Here is a 10,553-nt window from a genome sequence, read left to right as displayed (position 1 = left end):
AGTGCCAGGACTCCTCGGAGCCCTGAGCACATGTAATTATTACCCTGTGGATGAGGTTTCTGCTCTAGCATCCATCTGGGGTTTGCTTTGCTAAGGAATTCGTCGTGTCATTAACTCTACCTCCTTCCCAAGGGTAAATGGGATCTCTGACACCGGGGTCCTCATGACCCTCAGCTTAGTGATTGAGCAGAGCTCTGTGTTTACTCAAATCCTGTCTCCGAGCAGCCGGTAGTGAGGCGCTGATTAACAGCTCTTACTGTGCATGGCAGCAGCCCTCAATCACTTCCACATGCCCTGACTTCATGTTCTATTGTTTCAGCCGCTAATTTTCAAAATCCCCTAGACAAGATCTCTGCTCCGAAACATGTGTTTTGGAGCTGTTCCTTTCTGCTGTGCGCGGCTACAAAACTTACATGTGGTTTAATTCAACAGCAGGGCGGAAAGGGAGACGTGTGCATAATTTTTCTCCCTCCTCTCCTCCTTTGAGTCCCGTTTCTGCCAAAGCCTTTGGCCAGGATCCAGAAATGGCACATTCAATAATACCCAATGTGTTTGGGTAATATTTCATAATTACATCGTTGTTGGGAAAATTGTTGCCTTGAGAGTAATTCCTATGCACAAACAGAAAGTCGGAGGCCCATGTGCCCCTTCGCACTCCCCCCCTGCTAGAGGGAGGCAAGGAGGCAGAAGAGAAGAAAGAAGGGAGAAGAGGAAGGAGAGAGGAATATGAAATTTGTCTCTGGCTCTCGTAAGGGGACGCATTAGAGAAGATTTATAACATGGTGAAGGATGAATATTAACAGATTTTAGGAATCCCGCCAGTTCTATGCTTGGAACAGATTTTCTTCAGAAGGTAAATAAAAAACCCCACATCTAAGTTTCCAGAAGACAGAGGGGTAGATGATGCTGTCGACTGGAAACCTAGGAGATAGCCCGTGTTCTGCCCACACTGCATTCATGAGTGAGCCCCAGTGACGGCCAGTCAAACATGGCGCCTCAGGTAGCCACCCTTTCCAGGCTTAGCATCTCCCTGGAAGCTGGTTTCCGAGGCTCCAAGGAAGCGAATGCACAGTTGGGAGGCCCAGAGGAAAGGCTCTGGGGCGCGGAGGAAAGGAAGGCTTGTGGAATGCCAGGTTAACCTGGGGGGGTCTGGTTAAATGGTGATTTCTTAGCTGTGGGCTCCAGAGTCTGTATTGCAGCGCTGTCTCAAGAGCAGCTTCTCCCCAGGTTGTGTAGAAATCACTGGGGAGAGTGTGCAATCAGCCTGCAGTTCCCATGTCTTCCCATCAGGAGCTTCTCTGCATGTCTGTAACTGATGTTTTTGGAAAAGGCTTGTGCAAACCTTCCCTCTAAGTGCCTTTCATTTTAGATCTAAATTCTTGGTATGAGATGCTAGCTCAGTCCCTGCAAAGATGTCATCACCCCGAAGAAGAGACCTCTGGCCAGGGCAGTCACCTAGACGAATGCTCCTCAGGGACCACCGCAGAGCCTGGCAATGAAGAGGTGACCACAGTCCATGGCATTTGGCCTCAGAGGTCGCTGATGGGTTTTTCTCGAGCGCTGACTTGAATTGGTGACAGCAGCCCATGTTCTTGTCTTCCTGACATTTCCAAGCTATTTGGGACGGATCATTCATGTAGTTTTAGCCAAGAGGAGGTTTTGGTTATGGCCCAGGATGTAATTGATTAAGAACAAAACAAGTAAAGATCATATTGAAAGCACTATACACCAAACCATCATCATCAGAGGCCAATCTTCTAAAACAAAGTCAAACCTCCAAACAAAGTAAGCCACCATCTACGAGGCAGCATCTCCTGGTGCCCTCTGAGGATCTCTGCTTCCCACAATACCACTATCCAACTGGATGGTAAATTCCAAGAAGGCAGGTGTCCTGGCAAGTCTTGCTCTTTATTGAATTCCCAGCACCTAGTACTGGAATATAATAGTCCCTTAAAAAATTCCTGATGAATAAGTTCACACATTAAAAATAATTAATTAGAAAAGAAACCAGTGGACCTAGAGGACTGTCATACTGAGCGAAGTAAGTCAGACAGAGAAAGAGAAATATCATGATATCTCTTATATGTGCAATCTGAAAAGAAATGATACAAATGATCTTATATTTACAAAACAGAAACAGACTCATAGAGAATGAACTTACGGTTGCCAGGGGGAAGAATGTGAGGAAGGGATAGTTAGGGAGTTTGGGATGGACATGCACACATTGCTATATTTAAAATGGATAATCAACAAGGACCTACTGTATAGCATAGGGAACTCTGCTCAGTATTATGTGGCAGCCTGGATGGGTGGGGGGTTTGGAGGGAAAATGGATACATATATATGTATGGCTGAGTCCCTTTGCTGTCCACCTGAAAGTATCACTGCACTGTTAATTGGCTACAATCCAATATAAAATAAAAAGTTTTTTTTTTTTTTTAAAAAAAAAAAAGAAAAGAAACCGAGCAAGAAAATAAAACCAACACAATCAGGGACTAAGATCTGAAGGGGAATTTTCAACTTCATTTAAAGAACAGTATGGAGCCAGGCTGGGCTGCCCTGGTGGCTCTGATGGTAAAGAATCCATCTGCAATGGGATTCAGTCCCAGAGTCAGGAAGATCCCCTGGGGAAGGAAATAGCAATCCACTCCAGTATTGTTGCCTGGGAAATCCCATGGATAGAGGAGCCAGAGGGCTACAGGCCATTGGGTCGCAAAGAGTTGGACATGATTGAGCGACTGAACAACATACAAGCTGGGTTAAGTACCTTTCTGCTCTGCTTGTGTGTAACTTGCCCTTCAATCTATGTGTGGGTGGGATGGTCTGTTTCCCCCTCCAGCCTGAGAATGTTTCTAAACGTTCATATCATTAACCTTCATGAACCTTAGCTGTTTCAGATGATTCCTGGGGCAACAGATAAATAATTCTCAGTCACTCAGCCCCAACCTGTGGTACATCATGGAAGAATCAATGCAGACTTATTTTCACAAAGTTTTACACTTGGGGGGGGCCCTTGTAGATACGAATTTGAAGTAAGTCTTCTCTTGGACCAGAGCCGTGGACCAAATGATTTGGCTGCCATTTTCTGAATTCTCGATGTTTCTGACGGTGAGGAGCTTGGGCCTCCTTTGGGGAGGATGGAGCCACCTACCCCACCTTAGGCCTGGAGCTTCCCTAATAGGAACCAGATGGCGGGTTTGGATTGATCCAATTTACCAAGCATACAGCTGGGGCTTTCAGCAACCCCTTCTTGCATCTGACCAAATTCATGAAAGCTTGCCTGTGGTCTGGGGCCGTGCCTCATCTGAAGCCTCAGTGGAGTGCGTGTCTCTGTGTGTTCCCTCCCCAGTCTCTGTTGCCACCCCCACCACGACAGACTGAGAATCCAACAGAGCATTTAGAGCAGGTCACACAACAGGCTTCTGAGTTGGGTACCAAGCCAAACACGACCTGATTTACAGGAACTTGGGTCCCCCTCCCCCTCGCAGAGCACGCCTACTCCCTGTAATTGACCTGGCTGGAATTCTCGCCACAGAGATTACAAAACTGGGAGCAATTAGCTGGAGATATTCATAGGTTCTGTCATGTACAGTATTTGTAACAAAGCCTTCGATTGAATTCCAAATGGAGAATTTTTATTCCTGGAGCCAAAGAGGACTTTGTTCTAGGGTTTACATCATGAAACTATTTTTAGAGTCCAAGTCTGCTTCGGCTGGGGAAACCAATGTTCCCTGTCCTTTACTGGATCCCTGGTGCCAGCACCCTTCCCTGTCAATTCTTTTCACTCCCCAGAGCTGGGCATGTGGCTGGCCATGACTCGGGAAGGAGGAAGGCTTCAAGGGGATCAGCCCGGGGTGGGCGGCTGTCTCTAGGAGACTCCAGAGGGATGGGGACCAGGATCATCTCAAGACCCAGCCTAAATGGACAAACTGTTGAAAGCTCCTGGAAACCATGGTTGAGAGTTTAAAAGCCTGGAGGTGGCCGTCTGTCCTCTCCTGTCAAGACAGAATAGGAGACATCGGTTTTGTTCTTATCATTTCCCAGCATCCTTCTAGAGACCCCTACACTCTCTGTGCAGGGCCTGTTATAGGAGCAAAGATCTGAGTACAAGAGGTTGTTCAGTTGCTCAGTCATGTCCAACTCTTTGCAATCCCATGGACCGAGGCATGCCAGACTTCCCTATCCTTCACTATCTCCTAGAGTTTGCTCAAACTCATGTCCGCAGGCCCTCAAACCTAACAGAACTCCTGTTCCTTCTATTTATGTTTGTGTACTTCTTCGTACTTTTCACAGTGGTTTTATCCATCTCTCTTAATGTGATGTGTAACTTGGGATTCTAATGGTTAGAGCAGGCAGTAGCTAAGTATGAGCAGAGAAATGGGAGCGGGGGCCACGGGGCAGGAATCCACGCATGTTATACACAGCAGGAATCCGTAGGCAGACAACGTTAGCAGGGACCTTCAGACTGACAGGAAGCCACACCTTTTGGTTGATAAGGGTTCCAGGGGTGGATGGAGAAAGGTTGGGAAAGGCAGGGGTCTCCTGACTGAATGTAACCTGCTGCTCAGTGTGTTCTCATGATAAGATTAGCCTTACAGATAAGAAGGGCCCCTGATGTACTTTGACACATCTAATCTAAGCTAAATAGGGATAAGCTTGCTCCTCCCCTCAGGAAAATGCAGCTGGGATGAAAATCAGGGAAGTTGACCCCCAGACTCCTTCCCCAGTGAATATTCCACCCTTTCATTTGTACATTCCTCATAAGCTGCTTGCCAAAGAGTCCCGGGGCAGCAGCTCTTCACCTGTCCGCCCGTTCTTCCTCAGAGCAAGCTGTGCTGTGCTTAGTTGCTCAGTCGTGTCCGACTCTTTGCAACCCTGTGGTCTGTAGCCCACCAGGCTCCTCTGTTCATGGGGATTCTCCAGGCAAGAATACTAGAGTGGGTTGCCATGCCCTCCTCCAGGAGATCTTCCCAACCCAGGGATCCAACCCAGATCTCCCGCACTGCAGGCAGATTCTTTACTGTCTGAGCCACCAGGGAAGTCTTTGTTTAAATAAATGCTCACTGTACTTTCTTACGGAGAAGGCGATGGCACCCCACTCCAGTACTCTTGCCTGGAAGATCCCATGGGTGGAGGAGCCTGGTTGGCTGCCAACTATGGGGTCGCACAGAGTCGGACACCACTGAAGTGACTTGGCAGCAGCAGTACTTTCTCAGGGCTTCCCCTGGTGGCTCAGACAGTAAAGAATCTGCCTGTGATGCAGGAGATCTGGGTTCCATCCCTGGGTCAGAAGATCCCCTGGAGAAGGGCATGGCAACCCACTCCAGTGTTCTTGCCTGGAGAATTCCATGGACAGAGGAGTATGGCAGGCTATAGTCCATGGAGCCGTGAAGAAATGCACACGACTGAGCAACTAACACTTTACTTTCTTAACCTCTCTGCTAGTCTCCGCATTCTTTCTCCACCAAGAAAGAGCCTTAAATTCACCGGCAGCATAATGATGAGGGAACGGAGGACCAGACAAGAGAAGTCATCTTCAAAGATCATTTAATGGGATAGCAGCTCAAATTTCTCAACCCCTATTTCAGAGGTTTTTCCAGTAAACAGTGTAAGTCAGTTCAGCTGGGGAAGAGGTTTCTAGGAAGAGACTGTCCAGAGGGGAGAAATGTCCCTGCCTGACCCTCCTCGGAGCCTGCTGAGCTGGGTCACATCCTTCAAACATGCCGGCTGTCTTCCTTGCTGGCAGACTCTGGGGGCTTGGTTCCTGGGATGAGAAGCACTTCCCACTTCTTTCTTCCTCGTGGGACCTCTGTGCTAAGTGTAAGCTTCATGGAGCACTGGGTTGTGACTAGTTAAGTGAGCCCTGACACCCAGGGGTGTGCAGACTCAGGTCCAGGGCTGACCCCAGACCATGCAGAGCTAAAGGCACCTCCTCCAGACAAACTCAGCTCCACAGCTGGGCACAGCACTAGGGAAGGAGCCCTAATAGCAGCCCGCCTTCCCTGTTCCCTGGGTCAGGGCAGATGACCTTAACCCTAACGGAAAGAGGAGATCAGAGTGGATGCCAGGCTTTCCCCCATCAGGCAGGGAGTCGGGGAAATCACCTCTCGGGGTGACGGGGGGAGGCGCCTCCCTCCCCCCATATAGTGCTGGCCATACCACCTGACTCAGGAATCCATCCCCTCTTGCTTTCCAGGCTGTGCGGGCCTTTGGAAGGAATGAGCAGGATTTCCCACCTCCCCTCAGGGGCAGCAGGGCTCTGTGAGGGAGCTGAACCTCCCTCACCCCAAGGGAGGAGGAAGTACAGGCTTGCGCAGAAGGGGAGCTAGCCGATCCCACCAGGGGTTTCTCAGGTTGAAGGGCAGGAAGGATGCCCAGAGCGGAAGGATGGAGAGGCCCTGGCCCCCTGGGGGTGGGGACCTGTGCTCTGCGGGCACCCAGTGATAGGAGGTCCGGGACCCGGGATGGAAAGCATGTGAAGTCTGGGGGTGAACAGGAAGTGCCACATCTGTAAGAGCTTTGAAGGGTTCTTGAGACTCCCTGATAGGCTTGGAAGGAGTGGGCGGGAGAAGCAGAGCCTGGGTCTCAGAAGGGACGGGGCAGGCTTGGACCTCAAGCATCAGTGCGAGGAAGACAGTGCTGAGGTGGGGGACCCTTCCCCACTTCTGGGATGCTGTGAACACCTGCATTTTTTTTTTAATGATCTGGAAAGAATCGAAACTGACTTAGAAGGTTGAGGGAGGTTGAAGATCGCATAGAGAAATAAAGCAATGGGCTGATTCTTGAGCCCATGGTTTGTGGAATAAATTTATACTGTGTACTAGCCCCAAGAGAAGAATGCATTCACCTCCAGTCAGCCCACAGCTTCTCTGGGCCACCATCACCAGGACACATGCCAAGGCCAGCCTCTTGCCTCTATGTGCCCTTTTCCCAACATTTGGGGCTTTCCTGGAGGCTCAGATGATAAAGAATCTACCTTCAATGCCAGAGACCTGGGTTCGGTCCCTGGGTCAGGAAGATCTCCTGGAGAAGGGAATGGCAACCCACTCCAGTATTCCTGGCCTGGGAAATCCCTTGGACAGAGGAACCTGGCAGGGTACAGTCCATGAGGTCACAAGTCAAACATGACTGAGTGACTAACACTTTCCCAACATAACACAGGCAGATGATCTTTTTGGAAAGTACTTTTTTTTTGCAAAGCAGCCACATTTTTTTTCATTAAAATTTTTTATACAATTTTTAAAGGTTACACTCATTCACAATTATTATGAAGTATTGGCTGTACTCCCTGTGTGGCACGATGCCTCTCTTAGCCCCCAGTGGTTTCTGCCTTCCCCTCATTGACTCCTATATTCCCTTTTCCCCTTCCCACTGGTCTGTTCTCTTTCTGAGTCGATATCTTTTTTTGTTATATTCACTAGTTTGTCACTTTTCAGATTCTACATATAAGTAATATCATACAGTTATTTGTCTTTCTCTGATTGATTTCACTAGCATAATACCCTCCAAGTCCATCCTTATTGCTGCAAATGACAGCATTTTGTTCTTTTTATGAGTAGTATGCCATTGTATATACATAGACCTCATTTTCCTTATCCATTCATCTGTATGTAGACATTTAGGTTGCTTCCGTATCTTGGCAACTGTAAATATAATATTGCAAAGCAGACACATTTTTAAAAGTTTGATGCTTGGGGCCGGGGCACTGAGATGACCCAGAGGGATGGTATGGCGAGGGAGGAGGGAGGGGGGTCCAGGATGGGGAACACGTGTATACCTGTGGCGGATTCATGATGATGTATGGCAAAACCAATACAATATTGTAAAGTAATTAACCTCCAATTAAAATGAATAAATTTATATTAAAGAAAAAAGCTTTCATCTGATTTCATTCACAAAATATTCATGGGACTGTAGAAAAGCTCACGGACAGATTTACTTCTATTTCTTGAGGTCTGTCTTGACTTCTGGGAAATCTACTGGTTCCTCTTTTCATCCAAGACCTGGAGACTATGTCCTGGGCTTCTTGAGTTTGAGATGCTCCAGAATAGCGAGAAAGTGATAGGGCAAAAAAGTGGAGAATGCGACTTGCGTCTCTAAAAGTGCGAGGGGGCAGGGGCTGGTAAGGCAGCCCTTCTGAGAACAATGCCTGTTAATGTTCTGTCTTGCCTCTGAGTCTTTCTCTGGAAATTTTCTGGGCTCCCATGTAATCTTGCACCTCAACTGATGGGCAGGGGTTCTGCTTCTGCTTTTTCCTGAGTAGCAGAGGAGGCTACACTGTGACCTTGATTCTCAGACCATAACACCATCTCTGATAGAAAATGTGTTCAGGGACTGTCCTGGTGGTCCAGGGGTTAAGACTTTATGCTTTAAATGCAAGGGGCCTGGGTTCAATCCCTGGTTGGGGAACTAAGATCCCACATGTTGTACAGTGTGGCCACATAAATTATGAAAAAAAGAAAAGAAAACGTGGTCAAAAAGAAGACACTATTCTTTCCCCGAGGTGAAGGAAGGCTGCCACAGAGCCAAAGCATTACTACGCCAGACCCTCCTTCTGCTAAACCTGGAATTGCTTCTGAGGATGCTTTTCAACCTGCAATAGAAGTATTTCCAGTTCTAAGTTCTGATGTGAACTGTTTCAAATATCTGTCCTTATCCTGAATGAAACTCAAACGAGGGTAACATCGGGCTCAGTTCAACCATCCCTATTTTTCGTTTTGAGTCTCTGACAGAGAGAAATGGAAGCCCCTCTTTGAACTCTCTACTCTGTGGAGCACCGATCTCCCCCTTACTCACTCACCGGAAAAATGCGAAGGGTGTGGAGCAGACTCTGGAGCAGAGCAAAGAATGCCCACATCTACCTCTGCAAAGCCTCCTGGGGTTCCAGCTCTGCGCAGTCCCCTCTCCACCAAAAGGCAGCATTCCTGAGCTGCCCACACGGGCTTGTGGGTCCTGGCCAGCTCTGCCCCCCAGGACTGGCTCTCTTTGTCATCCACACTTTGGGAATTAACATCTGGAATTCTTCCATCTTGCTCCTCCATCTGTTGACCAGAGCCTGGCTGATGGAGGCTCGCTTCTCTCCCCTGCACCACACAGGGCACTCAGAGGATCCATCAGCCCAGAGTTCTCTCCTTCTAGGGCCCCCGAGCCAGCTGGCTGCACCTCCTTCCTTGGCTGCCATGGCTTGCGGGCTCTTGGGGTCTGCTGGCCGTGACCTTCAGAGCCTGAGTTCCAGCCAAACCTCTGTTCTTTTTCAGTTTTCTCCTTGGCTCTTTTCCGTTTGCCTGAGCACTGCCCACTTTCTTCTTTGGCCCTTCCATCCAGGCAAGGTTCCTATTCTTTTCCAGACAAAGAGAGTCATCGTGAGCAAGAGGATCCCGGAATAAAGTAGAAGGAAAGTGGCTTGAGTCCAGGAAAGCCCAGAAGCTTCAGAAGTGCTGTCAAGAGCCTCGTTACTGCTGGGCTGGCTGTGTTGGTTGGACAATGAGGTTGGACAATGCTAAACAGTGCGTGGGGCTCAAAGATTAGCAGAAAGAAACCACAGCAAGAAACTGGGGAATATGGATCTGGCCATGGTCACTTTCAAATGACGTATTAAAGTGTTGAAATCTCCCTCTAGACCAGGGATCGCCAAAACCTGGGCCACAGACTGGTCCTAGTTTGTAGTCTGTTAGGAACTTGACAGCAGGAGGTGAGCAGTGGGCAAGCGAGTGAAGCTTCATCTGTATTTAAAGCCGCTCCCCATCACTCACAGTACTGCCTGAGCTCTGCCTTCTGTCAAGATGAGCTGCAGTATTAGATTGCAGAGGAGCTTGAACCCTGCTGTGCACTGCACAGGTGAGGGAACCAGAGTTCATGCATTTCATGAGAATCATCCCCAAACCATCCTCCCCCCAACTCTGATCTATGGAAAAATTTCACCTTCCACCAAACTGGTCCCTGGTGCCAAAAAGGTTGGGGTCTCTGCTCTAGACTAAAGAAGCAATGGGGAATAATCTGCAGAAAATCAAGCCTCTGTAAATACTGACTAGCCTTAATCTCTCAGCTTTTGAAAGGTAGGGTAAGGGATATGGGGAACTCTTGCCCTGGCCTTAATTCTTTCTCCTGGGCTGAACACCATGGTCTGGGAGCCTTGGGAGAAATAAAAGGAAGAGGATGTTGAGCATAGCCAGATATATGCCTCAGTTATTAGGAAAGGATTCCTAAAGGGGGGGGGGGAATAGAAAAATAACCTAAGAGATTCCATGACATGTGAAAAGCCAACCAATAATTGGGAATAATAGCAATGAAGAGAACAAGAAAAGTCATCAAATAAACAGCATAACCACCATGAAGCTTGCTAATTAGCTCAGATTTTACAAGCGGACATGCCAAAGATGGAAGGAAAAAGCACACGAGCTGGCCGATCGATATGAAATATGTCAGAGAGATTCAAGATCACAGCGAGCCATGGATTGTAAATAGTGGCAAACAACAAGATGGACTATTTGGAGTCAAGATATGACAATGAGATGAAGCCAATGATTGGGAAAGATTGTGTAATGGCTGAAGAA

The sequence above is a fragment of the Oryx dammah genome, unplaced genomic scaffold (genome assembly GCF_014754425.2).
Source record: "Oryx dammah isolate SB20612 unplaced genomic scaffold, SCBI_Odam_1.1 HiC_scaffold_7, whole genome shotgun sequence".
NCBI classification, from domain to species: domain Eukaryota; kingdom Metazoa; phylum Chordata; class Mammalia; order Artiodactyla; family Bovidae; genus Oryx; species Oryx dammah.
The sequence above is the reverse complement of the archived record's forward strand: the minus strand, read 5'-3'. Positions refer to the sequence as shown.